The sequence below is a fragment of the Crocodylus siamensis genome, chromosome 3, assembly GCF_052110815.1.
Source record: "Crocodylus siamensis isolate JL-2025a chromosome 3, ASM5211081v1, whole genome shotgun sequence".
Taxonomy (NCBI): domain Eukaryota; kingdom Metazoa; phylum Chordata; order Crocodylia; family Crocodylidae; genus Crocodylus; species Crocodylus siamensis.
In genome coordinates, this window is record NC_143397.1 from 260,566,745 (window position 1) to 260,582,294 (window position 15,550).

A 15,550-nucleotide genomic window follows, 5' to 3' on the forward strand; every position below is an offset into this window, starting at 1 on the left:
GAACCATGCCCAGAGGGAGAGCTCTCTCTCAGTGGACCGGGTGCCAGCTTTTGTTCCTCCACGCCACGCATGCAAATGTTACCCGCAGCTTTGAACTAGTCGGAAAACTTCCTGGTACTGGAAGTTTTTAAGTGCTGATTAGCCAAGCATTTGTCTGAGACCGTTTAGACGGGTAATCCGGCCTTGTGCCAGAGTCTGGAGCAGATGTGACTTCCTCTCCACGTTAGAGACCTGCAGCCCGGGCAGCCACCCCACGCCCTGGCCAAGAGAGACCACACAGGGCTTCACAGGCAGGGAAAGGGTGCAGAGGTCTCCTGTTACCAGGGCAGAGTCTGCAAGGCAATGCACAGAGGATGGGTGAATGACTGGCTCCCTGCACCCCGCAACCTCCATGCATGCCCTCCCCCACAGCAGGCAGGGAGCAAGTGTCACCCTCCCAGGCCCTGAAGTTGGGAAGCACGGACACACGTGATCTGCCCGGAGCCAGGGGGAGAGGAGAGGCGTCCGGGCCAGGGTCACGTTCCCTGCGGCACCGGTCGGGCTCTGCCGGGCTCCCAAGCATAACGCCGTGAGCACCGACCGCTCCAAAGGCCATGGGCTAACTGAAGCCACGCTGTGCTGGTCCACGTCACTGGGAGGAGGAGAGGGGCCAGGACGACAGCTCAGGGGTGGAGGAGGGGAAAACGGGAGAAGGGGCAGGAGCTGGCAGCAGGGTGGGCAGAGGAGAGGAAAGTCCAGAAATGTGAGTGGGAGGCGCTGCCCAGGGCCTCGGGACCAGGCTCTGAGTGACTCCATTTCTCCAGTCCTGACCCGCCATGCAGCCACAGGACCAGGTCCCACAGGCCTAGCCCCACGGCCTCACTCACGACCCCCCAAAGGACCAGGTCCCATAGGCCCGGCCCCACGGCCTCACTCATCACCCCCCCAAAGGACCAGGTCCCACAGTCCCACCCCTACAAGACTCACCACCCCCATGGGACCAGGTCCTACAGCCGCAGCTCCACGGCCTCACTCACGACCCCCCAAAGGACCAGGTCCCACAGACCCCGGCCCCACGGCCTCACTCACCACCCCCACAGGACCAGGTCCCACAGACCCTGGCCCCACGGCCTCACTCTCGACCCCCCAAAGGACCAGGTCCCACAGACCCCGGCCCCACGGCCTCACTCACCACCCCCACAGGACCAGGTCCCAAAGGCCCAGCCCCATGGCCCCACTCACCATCCCCACGGGACCCAGTCCCACAGGGCCCAGCCCCACGGCCTCACTCACCATCCCCATGGGACCAGGTCCCACAGGCCCAGCCCCACGGCCTCACTCACCCCCCCGCAAGGACCAGGTCCCACAGGCCCTGGCCCCACGGCCTCACTTGCGACCCGCCATGGAGCTGGGCCTCGGAGGCCCAAAGCCTGCTGCTTGGGTGTGAGGCGTCTGCTCCTGGCTGCCCTGGGCCAGGGGCTGTGTGCAGGGGACAGGGCCCTGCTTGGTGCTGAGGCTGGGGGGCCGTGCTGTGCAGAGCCAGGCTGTGTAGGGAGCTGGAGGTCCCTGGCTGCCGCTCCCCTCCCCGTCTCTCCAGCCCTCAGCAGCCCCTCACCCATCACAACATGCTCGTGCCAAGGCACCAAGGCCCTCCGTGGCACCTGTGCCTGCCCCAGCCACCCTCACCCCCGCCGCTGGTGCCAGCCCTCCCGCCCCTGCCCTCGCCTCCTCCGAGGGCAGGAGGTTGCTGCAGGGCCTGTCCCGGGACGTGGCTGGGCTCGTGCTCCAGCACAACAGACAGGATCAGCGATGCTGCCAGTCGAACAGCAGCCCGGGGCCTGGGCATGAACATGACCTGGTCACTGCACCAGGGCCACGGCCTGCCCGTCTCTATTGCAGTGCTGGTTATCGTGCCCCTTTGCCCTGGTCCAGCAGCCAAACATGCCCAGGCGCTCCTGCCGCAGGACCCCGGGCAGGGCCGGGGGACACTGGGCTGCTGGAGCGGTGACTGGTCAGGGTGCAGCTGAGGGGCACGAGGGTGACCCACGCAGAGCCCACACACGCAGCAGTACTAGCAGCGTCCCGGGCCGCCGTGTGATCCGTGTGCTGCCCCGCTGCGGGTGACGCGGGGCTGGCACGGGGAACAGTGACCTCCAGTGGCTGCACGCACTGAGCCGGCTCCCTGCTCCCAGCCCAGCCACAGCGCCCCGCACCCCGGCCTTCCCGCGGCAAAGCAGCGCCAGCGCCAGCGCCACGCGGCCTCCAGGACCAGCCGGAGGAGACGCTGCGGCTTGCACACTCAGCCGGTTCACCGCTCGCTGCACAGGGGCCTGGTGAGGCAGTCCCCCGCATGGGGCACGCGGCTCCTCCAGAGCGCCGCGGGAGAAAGGGGAGGGGAAGCATGTCGAGAGCTGCATGAAAGGTTCCCAAGTGCCTTTGCCAAGCCATGTTTTGGCAGGTCGGCAGGCTGCAAGGGAGCCGCGTGGGAGATGTGCCTAGGTGGGGCAGCTGGGTAATGCCATGGGCGTTCGCGTCTCAGAGGTCCCCGGAAGAAGCCAGGAGGGCAGCAGAGCAGTAGGGGCAGACCTTCGCCCTCCTCGCTGCTGCGCTCCCCATCTCCCGGGACTGGCCGCAACACCATGGGCCTTTCCTTGCCCCGACCCTGCCAGGCAGCCAGGCCAGAAGGGAAGGAACTGGACTCCGTCAGCAGGCACAGCTCCAGCGCCTCCCTGCACCCCAGAAAGCAGTTTTGGGCAGGGGCTCTGTTCTGCAGTGCTGAGCACTCTGGAGCTGGATGGGGTCTTGGGAGCGGCCTCCTCGGCGAGGAAGAGGAGGGTGAGGGAGCAACCCGCGCAGGGAAGCTCCAGGGGCTCAAGCAGCGGCTGGGCTGGGGTCTCTCTGGGGCGGGCTCGCAGCAGCAGAACCTGCATCCATGCAGGGGGTCTCAAGGTGCGACACTCCCGGTCCCAAGTGTCCATGAACCTAGAGCGTCGCTTCACTAGACACCTCATGGACCAGCGTTGGATGGAGCCCATCAACCCAGAGACAGACTGAGAGGGCGGCAGGGCTCGGAAGGGGACAGACAGGTGTTACAGCACGGGCTCGACCTACAAACAAGCACAGGCAATAATTAAGGTGTAGGGAGCAGCCACCACTGCAGCCGCCCTCACCCTGAAACCAAGCATCGCAGCGGTCCACCCATCCCATCCCATCCCAGTTGGGGCCCAAGGCACGAGCAAGCTCAGGGCAGGGCACCGTCATGTATCCCTAGGTCAGGGCGGAGCAGCAGGCCCACGGAAAGCAGCGGGCCTTGCAGGGGGCACCTCGGGGCAAATGTGGGTACACCGAAGCATGGAAATGACCTCTGGAGGTCGCCCAGTTGAAATCCAGTCCAACCCTCTAACTGAGGTACCATCCTCCCCACCCACACCACCCTAGACAAGTGTTCGCCACACCTGCGCTTAGGAACTTTGCAAACAACCGCACAACTACGGAGAACTGCACCCAAAACATCCCGAACCTCTTTAACCTGCTACAGGCAAAGCCGGGGACAAGGGCCCTGCCAATGTCCTGCCAACTCAAGGGCAGGGAGCTGCCTGTTAAAATATGCTCAGGAGATCCCAGGCAGAGGATCTGACAGTGGGGTAAAATCCCTTCCTGCCCCAGGGCAGACCGGGGCTGAGCCCGAGCGCGGGGGCAAGACCCTCCAGCCAGGGCCCTGCGAGTCGGTGCCAGGGGAGCATTGGCCCAGCCCCGGCTGCAGCCAGCACCCAGCGCTGCTGGGGAAGATGAGAAAACCCTGACACCTGCAGCAACAGGAGGCGGAATAAATCCTTTCTGTTCCCACGCGGCGAGCAGCAAAGCCCCGAGCCTGGGAACCACCAGACCCCTCCTCTCCGCTCTGCAGCCCGGGGACAGTAGAAAGAGCCACTCATCACCCCTCTCCCGGGAGAGCCAGCTCACAGCACCATCCATCCGCAGGGAGCAGGGCCGGGAGCAGCTTCGCAGGCAGAGCAAGGGGCCCCGGCATTCCCGGCAGGCACGCCGGATATTGCCATGGGAACAGGAGGAGCCAGCACTATGTAGCAGGGCCCCCAGTGCCGCTTTGGCTTAAAATACCATGTTTAAGCGAAACATGAAAGTAAAGTCTTCGGTGTCGCAGCTCTGCTGTGACCTTCAGGCAATTACCTGTTCCCGTCCGCTATGCAGCACACATAAAAAGGGCGGGGGAAGGGATTCCAGCAGAGCAGTTATACAAAAATACAATTCTTAAGAAAGAAACTGCAGGCGCAGCTGTTAGCATAGGCAGGAATTCAAACAAAAAGATAAGAAAAAGTCCTCTATACTGGCGGCTGCTGCCTTGACCTCAAAACTAAATGGACCAATTGCAAGTAAATGAATAGTAAGCCCCAAGACTCAAAACGAATATTTCAATAACCCATGGTCTTACGTGTTTGGGGAGACCCCTATACTCACATCTGCATTGGGGACAGGTTTATACATTTCTTACTAAACATGGGGGCAGGAGTCCCCATTATAAAATATGTGCTTAATGCTGATCCAGTAACAATAACTGTAAAAATGCAGAAAATATCACAAGTGATACCAATTATGGTGAAATCATTAACCCTTTAGTTGTTTTTATATAATTAAGAAACAATGTGCTGTTAGAGGGAAGAAAAAAACCAGGCAAAAAACTATAAAATGACTGAGGATAATCCTTGATTTTACAGAGCAATGGTTAAAATTGTACAAGAGCCAAAAAGAAACTATGCTAAAAATGAATGGGAGTGGCCCACACCCTGTTGTAAATATATAAGGACCATCCCTGTATCTAATTAACATAAATGGCCAGTTACGCTAAAAACATATCATGTAGTTGTATATATACACACTTTAGTTTGTGTACTAAAGTAAAAGCCCTAGTCCTTGTAATAGCCAATACTCTAATAACAAACCACTAAAATATATACACTGCTGGGGAGGGTGGGGGGGTATTTAAAAACAAAAAAAGGGAGAGGCGATTTCTTATTTTGTTTTACAAAAAAAATTATGCTAACCAGGATACAGAGATTTTTAACCCTGCCAATTGGCTGACAAGTACTGGCTGAACAACACACATGCTACGACACAAAAATGCTTAATAGAAAATTCAGTGCAATGGTATCAATAATTTAAAACATAATGATGTTTCTTTAGCCATGGCACATGTAAGGTACGGAAGCAGAGTTGTTGATCTGGTTAAGCAAATCAACTGAAATTACACCGATGGCCCAATTTGTTAAATAGCACAGCTATTATAGCACAACTACACAAACAAAAAATAAAACACTTTACATGGGACTTCTTTAAACTTGCTAAATTTGACCAGGCTCCCTCCCTGTACATGGATAAAAGAGTCAAAATCTTAGTGGCAATTCCCAAATGAAATAATCCTCCAGAGAAGGTATACCACACAAACAGTGTGGGAGCCTTTGTGACTAATGTATATGTGCAGCACTACCCTAGTGTTCGCTTAATAACAGAAATGGGGTTAGAAGTTAATCCGGCTCACTGTTCAAAAAACAATGGCTGGTGGCTCTGTGAGTGCTCTGCCTCTGTCACTGCCAATAGTACAAAAAGGGCTGGGTCTGTCAATCAGACCCAGCCCTTTTTGTACTGAAAACAAATTAATTAATAAGGTAGTACCAGTAACAATACTCGTGTGTGGTCTTATTTTCAGTCTTTCATCAGTCACACGGGATGCCCATGCCTGCTATGGGACAGGGAAATCTGGGTGAGGGGGATCCCCTACCCTCCATCAATGCTGACCTCGTGAAGGAACACCTTGAGAAGCTGGATACCTTCAAGTCAGCCGGCCCTGACAACCTGCACCCCAGGGCACTCAAGGAGCTGGCAAGCGTCATAGCCCAGCCCCTGGCACGGGTCTTCGAGAGCTCCTGGCGCTCTGGTGTAGTGCCCGAAGACTGGAAGAAGGCCAATGTGGTGCCGATCTTCAAGAAAGGGAGGAGAGTGGATCCGGCTAACTACAGGCCCATTAGCCTGACTTCTATCCTGGGGAAGATCTTAGAAAAGTTTATTAAGGAGGCCATCCTTGAGGGACTGGCCCAGGCTAACATCCTAAGAGACAGCCAGCACAGGTTTGTTGCGGGTAGGTCTTGTTTGACCAATCTCATTTCCTTCTACGACCAGGTGACCTGTCACCTGGACGAGGGAAAAGAGATTGATGTCATATATCTTGACTTCAAAAAAGCTTTTGATCTGGTATCCCATGATCACCTCTTGGCCAAACTGCCCAGTTGTGGCCTTGGCTCCACCACGATCCGCTGGCTGGGAAATTGGCTTTGTGGTCAGACCCAGAGGGTTGTGATTGATGGCAGTCACTCATCGTGGTGCCCTGTGACCAGGGGGTCCCTCAAGGCTCTGTCCTGGGACCCATACTGTTCAACGTCTTCATTAACGATGTGGACATTGGAGTCAGGAGTGGACTGGCCAAGTTCGCCGATGACACCAAACTTTGGGGCAAAGCATCCACGCCAGAAGATAGGCGGGTGATCCAGGCTGACCTGGACAAGCTCAGCAAATGGGCAGACGAGAACCTCATGGTGTTTCACACCAAAAAATGCAAGGTTCTCCACCTTGGGAGGAAAAACCTGCAGCACCCTTATAGGCTCGGCAGTGCTACGTTGGTTAGCACTACAGAAGGAAGAGACTTGGGGGTCATCATTGACCACAAGACGAACATGAGCCTGCAATGTGATGCTGCGGCTAGTAAAGCGACCAAAATGCTGAAGTGCATTCATAGATGCTTCTCGAGCAAATCCCGGGACGTCATTCTCCCCTTGTACTTGGCCTTGGTGAGGCCACAGCTGGAGTACTGCGTCCAGTTTTGGGCTCCACAATTCAAAAAGGATGTGGAGAAGTTGAGAGAGTCCAGAGGAGAGCCACGCGCATGATCAGAGGTCAGGAAAGCAGATCTTACGATGACAGGCTGAGGGCCATGGGACTCTTTAGCCTGGAAAAGCACAGGCTCAGGGGTGATCTGATGGCCACCTATAAGTTTATCAGGGGTGACCACCAGGATCTGGGGGAACATCTGTTCACCAGAGCGCCCCAAGGGGCAACGAGGTCGAACGGTCACAAACTCCTGCAAGACCACTTCAGGCTGGACATAAGGAAGAATTTCTTTACTGTCCAAGCTCCCAAGGACTGGAACAGCCTGCCATCGGAGGTGGTTCAAGCACCTACATTGAACAGCTTCAAGAGTATATTGGATGCTTATCTTGCTGGGATCCTATGACCCCAGCTGACTTCCTGCCCTTTGGGCAGGGGGCTGGACTCGATGATCTCCCGAGGTCCCTTCCAGCCCTAATGTCTATGAAATCTATGATTCAGGAAGAAACCTGTCCAGAAAACTGGGAAGGATTCTGCCTGAACATAACCAGTACAACCCAAAGCAGGACTCAGGCTTTCTTGCTAACCTGCACTACAAGAACTCTAACAGAGCTATTCATTCCTTCTGACAATATAAGGGATTTAATGATTAACTTATTTCCCCACATCACAGAATTACACCTAGACAGACAAGGCCTGGTCACCCACACAAAGGAATCTTCCATTCCCATTACCGCCCCCAGTATAGAAATGACCTCTGGAGGTTGCCTGCTCGTACAACCACCAATCCAGGACATAAAAAAGATGTGGGAAAAAGTAAAGGCACCTTGGTGTCCTGGAAAATAATATCACCGTACACCTAATAGTCTGAACACTAAGCCTGATAATAATAATACAGAGTTGCTGTGATTGTGCTAATTGGAATGTGCTGTTATCTACATCGTCAGCATCAAAACACTAAATTGCGAAACCAGATGGAAAAGGGATTGACTGTAGCTGTAAATAGGGCTGTAATAACCAAAGAGACTGACTTGATCTAACACGAATATTCAGTCGTTAACCAATGTTATTGTAAAGTATAACAAGGCATTTTTTATCCGTTGTTACTTGGTTAAGTTGTATGTGTAGATAAAGGTTCTCCCCTTCCTCTGAAGGTCTCATCTGTGCCAAAACCAGCAAAACGTCTGTTTGCAAAGTGGCTGTTATGCATCTCACACTGAACTGTTGAACCAGACCTGTAAAACTTTAGTAAATGTGTGCAATCACTATGAAAGTTCAAAATGGGACTTAAATTAGCATTGTCTCCTGACTGGACGAACTGAAACCTGGTGGGACCCTACCCATGATTGGGCAGTAAGTATTGAGGGATATAAGCTGTATAGATGGGACAGAGTAGGGGGAAAAGGGGTGGCGGGGATTGCTCTCTATGTTAAGGAGCAATACACATCCTCAGTAATCAAGATGGAATCTGAAGAGGGGCAAATTCAGATACTGTGGGGCAGAATACAAGGGGGTCGGGGGGAAAGGGACTTGGTAGTGGTGATCTACTACAGGCTGCCACATCAGGAGGATGAGCTGGACCTGGACTTCTCAAGCCAGCTCTCGGAGGCCATATGGTCCAGGGACATGGTTGTCACACGTGACTTTAACTACCCTGGCATCTGCTGGGAGGAGCAGTCATCCAGATCCAACCGTTCACATCGGTTCCTAACCTGCGTACAGGACCTGCGCCTAATGCAGGAGGTACACGGTTCTGCTAGGGGAAACGCCTTGCTGGACTTGGTGTTTGCTACAGGCAACGACCTGGTGGGAGATCTGCAGATACGGGGTAATCTAGGGGATAGCAACCACTGGTTGCTGGAATTCACTACCTGTTGAACGGCGGGAAAGATGACCAGCAGGGCAGAAGTGCTAGACTTCAAAAAGGCTAACTTCAGTGAGCTCAGGAGGGTAGTAAGTGAGGCGCTGAAGGACAAGAGCCTCGGTGAGATGGGAGTCCAGGAAGGGTGGCTGTTCCTCAAGGGAATGATCTTTCGGGCACAAAAGGAGACAATCCCATTGCACATAAAAGTAGCAAAGGGGCCAGGAAACCCTCTTGGCTGAACAGGGAAATCCAGGATAGCCTAAGGATGAAAAAAGAGGCGTACAGACTGTGGAAGCAGGACATAGCCACCAAGGAGGAATACACCTACTTGGCTCACACTTGCAGGCAGTTAGTAAGAAAGGCCAAAGCAGCAATGGAGCTCAGGCTGGCAACAAAAATGAAGGACAACAAAAAAACCTTTTTCAGGTATATTGGGAGCAAAAAGAAGGCGTGTGGTAACATAGGACCCCTACAGGACAGGCTAGGGCAACTGGTGACAGACGGGAGGGAGAAAGCTGAGCCCTTCAATGAGTTTTTTGCACCAATATTCCTGAACACAGATAAAGACATATCTGTAACCGGGCCCTGCCCTGTTACCAGGGGTTTGGGGGAGTCTGAACAGCCCAACACCCCAGAAGCACCTCTGCACACCCACCCCAGACCTGGGAGCACTCACCAGAGGCTGGGGACCAGGTCCTGGGATGTAGTGAATCCTTCAGCAAGGGAGCTGGCACAGGTGTGGGCAGTGAGAGAGGATTAGCCACATGAGCCCAGAGTGGGAAGAGTAAAGCAGCCTTGAGGGGCTGCACCTGGCCAGGGAGCAGGCTGCCTGGAGCCTGGAGCTACCTGGGGTTAAGCAACCACCAGGAGAGCTGGAGCTGGGCTTCTCTCTCTCTGTTTGATCATTTGCTTGTTGCACAAGCCCACAGGCTCTGCAAAGCCTCTGAAAGATAAGAGACGACCAGGAGGTGAAGTCTAGAAGAACCACTGAAATACACCTAAGTGCTGCTTATTTGTTTAACTTCTTTTATTTGTTTTGCATCGCTACCAAGCCTGGGTGGCCTCCGAGTATTATCCACTAGCCTGGCTGCAGCAGAGGCAAGGGCCCTGAACAGTGAGTCCTTGGCCAAAGCCAGCAGTAAAAGTAAAGCTGGTCAGCTCAACTAGTGTGACCAAACATACCCTGCTGTGATCTGCCCAGACCCTGCCCATAGCAGCCTACAATATCACCAAACTGGACTATAGTGGGGGCTGGACTCCATGATCTTCCGAGGTCCCTTCCAGCCCAAATGTCTATGAAATAGACAGGCACGGGGGGGGACACTGGTCCACCAACTCCTAGTATCAACCTAGTGAACAGGCATTTGGAGGGGCTAGATGTGTTCAAAGCAGCAGACCCAGATGATCTTAGTTTCATAGTTGGTTGGAAGTCGCGCCTCCTGATGTCTAGTCTGAATCAACCCTCTGCCAGCTTGTGACCGTTATTCCTGGTCACTCCTGGCGGCGCTCGGGGGAACAGGGACTCCCCCAGTGCCTGCTGATCCCCCCTGACTAGTTTATAACAGGCCACAAGATCCCCCCTCAGCCTTCTCTTGTGGAGGCTGAACAGGTTCAGGTCCCGTCACCTCTCCTCATAGGGCCTGCCCTGCTGCCCCCGACCATGCGAGTGGCCTCCTCTGGACCCTCTCCATGTTGTCCACATCCCTCCTGAAGTGCGGCGCCCAGAACTGGACGCAGTACTCCCGCTGCGGCCTGACCAGTGCCGCACAGAGGGGGAGGGTCACCTCCCCGGACCTGCTCGAGATGCATCTGTGGATTCATGCCAAGGTGCGGTTGGCCTTCCTGACCGCGTCCCCACACTGCCGGCCCATGTTCATCTTGGAGTCAGTGATGACTCCAAGATCCTTTTCTGCCTCTGCCCTGACAAGAGGGGAGTTCCCCAGCCTGTAGGTATGGGGCCAGTTCTTCCTCCCCAGGTGCAGCACCTCGCACTTGTCGGTGTTGAATCCCATCCTGTTCTCATCTGCCCACCCCTGTAACCTGTCTAGGTCCAATTGTAGCCTATTCCTCCCTTCTAGTGTGCCCACATCCCCCCACATCTTAGTGTCATCAGCAAATCTGAACAGGTGCTTTTTACCCCCTCATCCAAGTCACTGATGAAGAAGTTGAACAGTGCAGGCCAGAGGACCAAGCCCTGGAGGACCCCACTGCCCTCGTCCCTCTGGGTCGAACATGACCCGTCCACCACCGCTCTCTGGGTGCGGCCCTCCAGCCAGTTGGCGACACGTCTGACTGTGTGGGTGTCGACACCACAGCCCCCAGTTTCTTAATGAGAACGGGGTGAGAGACAGTGTCGAAGGCCTCCTGAAAGTCCAGGAAGTCGATGTCCGCTGCTCCCCCTGCATCTAAGGATTTGGTGACCTGGTCGTAGAGGCCGCCAGGTTGGTCTGACAGGATCTGCCACTAATGAACCCACGTTGGTTGCCCCTGAGCATAATCTCCGCCCCCGGCCCCTCGTGGACATGCGCCAGGATAACTCTCTCAAAAAGCTTGCCCAGGATCGAGGTAAGACTAACTGGCCTATAGTTTCCCGGGTCCTCCTTCCTGCCTTTTTTGAAGATGGGAACCACGTTGGCCTTTTCCAGTCCTCCGGCCCCACACCAGAGCACCGCGAGTGCTCGTACAGCCGTGCCGGGGTCCCGCAACGACCGCAGCCGATTCCCTCAGTGCTCGGGGGTGGAGATCGTCCGGACCCGCTGACTTGAACACGTCCAGTCCCGCCAGACATCCCTGACTAGATCCGTCCTGACCCTGGGCCTGGGTGCGCCTCCCCTGGGGCCTGGGGGGGGCCCGGTGTGGGGGCTGATCTACCCCCTGCTTAGGACAATGGAGGCAAAGAAGTTGTTAAATAGGTTAGATTTGTCGTCTGGTGTGATGACCAAATTTCCTAGCGTGTCCTGCAGGGGCCCCACGTTACCCGGTACCTTCTTTTTGCCCCCGATGTATTTAAAAAGGACTTCTTGTTCTTCATCCAAGGGTGCTGCAGGAATTGGCCAGTGTCATAGCAGAGCTGCTGGCACAGCTGTTTGACCACTCATGGTGCTCATGACAGGTCCCAGGAGACTGGAAAAGGGCCAATGTGGTCCCTATTTTCAAGAAGGGGAGGAAGGAGGACCTGAGTAATTAAGGCCAGTTAGCCTTACCTCTATCCTTGGGAAAACCTTTGAAAAAATTATTAAGGAATATATTTGTGTGAGTCCAGCAGAAAAAGTAATGCTGAGGGGCAACTAGCATGCATTTATAGCAGGTGGATCCTGCCTGACAAACCTGGTTTGTTTTTACGACCAGGTTACGAACTGCTTAGATGCAGGAGCTGAGATGGTTGTCATCTATTTGGATTTTTAAAAAGCCTTTGTTATGGTGTCATATCCCATTCTCATAAAAAAAACCCAAACAAATGAACAACCCCCCCCCAAAAACAAAACAAAACAAAACAAACAAAAAAACCCTACTGAGTGGCCCCACCTCCTGGGGTCGTTTGACCCAAGTACTCTTTCCTGCCATGGCAGGGGATCGGACTAGATGATCTACTCAGGTCCCTTCCGACCCTAGAAACTATGAAACTATGGCTGTGACGTAGATGATTTCACGGTCAGGTAGGTGGTGAATTGGCTGACGGGACACGCCCAGGGAGTGGTGGTGGATGGGTCGGTATCGACCTTGAAGGATGTGGGGTCCCCCAAGGCTCGGTCATCGGGCCAGTGGTGTTCAACATCGTCATCAGTGATTTGGACAAAGGCGTAGTGAGCAGACTGTCCAAATTTGCGGATGACACCAAATTGTGGGGGAAAGCAGACACACTGGAGGACAGGGAGTGGATTCAGGAAGATTTGGACAAGCTGGAAAAGTGGGCAAAACAAAATAGGATGCCGTTTAATGAGAATAAGTGCAGAGTACTGCACCTAGGGGGAAGGAAACCCCAACACACTTCCAGCTGGGGGGACTTTCTAAGCAGCACAGCAGCAGCAGGGATCTCGGAGTCATAGTTGACTCCAAGATGAACATGAGTCGACAGTGTGACGAAGCGATCAGTAGAGCTAACCACACTCTATCATGCATTAGCAGGTGCATTACGAACAGGTTTAAGGAGGTGATATGTCCCCTCTATGCGGCACTGGTCAGGCTGCGGTTGGAGTACCGTGTCCAGTTCTGGGCGCCGCCCTTCAAGAAGGAAGTGGACACCCTCAAGAGGGTCCAGAGGAGGCCACTTGTATAGTTGGGGGCCTGCAGGTAAGGGCCTACGAGGAGAGGTTGAGGGATGGATCTCTTCAGCTTCCGTAAGAGAAGGCTGAGAGGGGATCTTGTGGCCATCTACAAATTTGCCGAAGAGTGGGCAGCAAGAAACAGGAGATGCTCTGGTCACCAGGGCGCCCCTTGGAGTAACTAGAAACAACGGCCACAGACTGACGGAGAGCAGATTTAGGCTAGACATTAGGAAGAAGTTCTTCACGGTAAGGGTTGCCAGAATCTGGAACGGGCTCCAGGGGAGGTGGTGCTCTCCCCTACCCTGCAGGTCTTTAAGAGAAGACTGGACAAGCACCGGGCTGGGGTCATCTCACCCCAGCGCTCTTCCAGCCCGGGGCGGAGGGTTGGACTCAATGATCTGCTGAGGTCCCTTCTGACTAAAAATCTATGAAACTCTGGATTTCCATGCATGCTCTGTACACCCATATGCATTTAGGTTTTAATGGTATTGTTTATCCGTATCAGCATAGTACTGGTGTTCTCGTCATATGGCTTATTATCACTGTATGGGTGAAGCGTTCCTCCTCTCAACTTTAGGTCCTGGACCTCACATTCCCCAGCCCAACCTATGTGTGGCGGGCTCACCGCTTTTGCCCGGCAAGCCCAGCTTGGAGAAGGACACGTTGGATTGGTGGAACATTTCTACCAATCAGGTAACAGCTGGGAGGAGCTTGCCATGCCCCTGCTCAGAGTGGGGAGGGTGAGGAGCCCCTGGACCTGTTTGAAGACTGTGCTTTGCTGGTCCAGCAGACTGCAGGGGCGGGGCCTCCGGGGTAGATAAAAGCACGCTGGGCAGAGATGACGAGGGACACTGGTGAAGGAAGAGCCTCCACGGGATCCTTTCTTCACCCCAGCGGTGTGCAGGCTGGCGCATGGGGCTTGGGCTCTGGGAGCTGTCAAGGCAGCTCAAGCCTGCGTCCTCAGCAAAGGGCTGGATGGAGAGGCGTGCAGACCGGCACATGGAGAGCCGGCCCTGGGAGCAGCTCGCGGCTGCTTGGCCCCATGCGGCGTGCAGACCAGCACACTGAGAGCTGGGCCTGGGAGCAGCTTGAGGCTGCTCAGGTTGGCCCCGGTGTAAGCTGGATAACCAGAGCCCCACAGTGCGGCCCGGCCAAAGAACTAACAGAGCCCCAGAGCCTAGGGCAGGGCTCAGGGAAAGGGAGGCCTAAGCATAAGGCCAGGTAAACCCAGCCAGCAGCAGCTAAGTTCCCCACCACAAGAGCTGGAAGAGCCCCCAGTGCCCAAAGCGGGGCACAGGGCCAGGACGGGAGGTCTTGGAGTGACGCAGACAACACTGGCGGGGTGCCCGATTGCGAAGAGGGCTCGGAGGCCCAGTCGATGGCTCCTCGAGGAAAACTAAGTTGCTGGAAGAGTCGGGTCCCGCAGGGGAGGCATACCGGAAATAAGGCGACACCGCGCACCCAAGGGAAGCCCTGGGTGGAAGTTTCCCTGCCAGCTAGACACATAGGAGGGGAAGCACCCCTTGCTAGCTGGGATCTAGGGGTAAATGCACCATGTCATGTAAAACCGCACCTTGTATTTTGTATAATTTTATCATAAATATGGCTATGTTGTACAAAATGTTATGGAACTGGGTTAGTTTGGTATAATGGGTTTTGGCTTATTGTATTGTAAATATTTATCTGTATACCTTGGGTGGTGTTAAAAGATATTGCTAAGAATATTTTTGGAAAGTTTTTTTTCTTTTGCTACCTGTTAGAATATTTACGTCTAATATTGAATAAGAAATAGTACGTATATTATAATTCAATAAACTGTAAATAGTTAAGAGCATTGGCATGGAGTTCACTCTATAGAGGAAAGAGGGACCTGTGCTCAAATCACCAGTGTCCCTCTCATGGCACTGTCACCTGCCTCCTCTATCCCTTCCAAATGAGGATGGGCACACCCTTGGGTGTTCCTGGGTTACATGTGGAACAAACAATTGGAAAGGCTGGTATACGGGTCATACAAAGCAATGTGTAGATGGATGAGACATGAATGCATAGATGGGCATAAGTAGGTCACTCAAAACAGTGTCTAGCCCACTGGGTTACCCTCTAGCTGCACATTGTGCTTTTCCAGGATGATGGGTGGACATCCTCCCCTGTAAAAGACAAAAAGGATGCTCTGGAGCATTGATCAATGTATGCTACTCGCAGAAAAGCTTTGCTGAAGCATTGACCAGCAAACCTGCCCAGTGCCTGAATTCCTCACATAAACAAAATTTGGCAGGCTCACATGCCAAGAGATAGGAGGGAGAGATGATGGTACAAGGTAGGATAGACCAGTACCAGGATGATACTGGAGTGGGAATACCCAGGGTCAGCATGCGTAACAAGCACCTGATGCAGGCCGGTTTGAGATGCTGAAGATGCAGGGAATACAATTCCCTATTCGTTTTGGTCATTGTATGGAAAGCCGGACAACTTTGTACCAGCCAGTGGGAGCCTGCGTGGTGTTGTGCCATGGGTACCAGTGCCTTCGCTCCTGGGCTGAGGTGCAGCT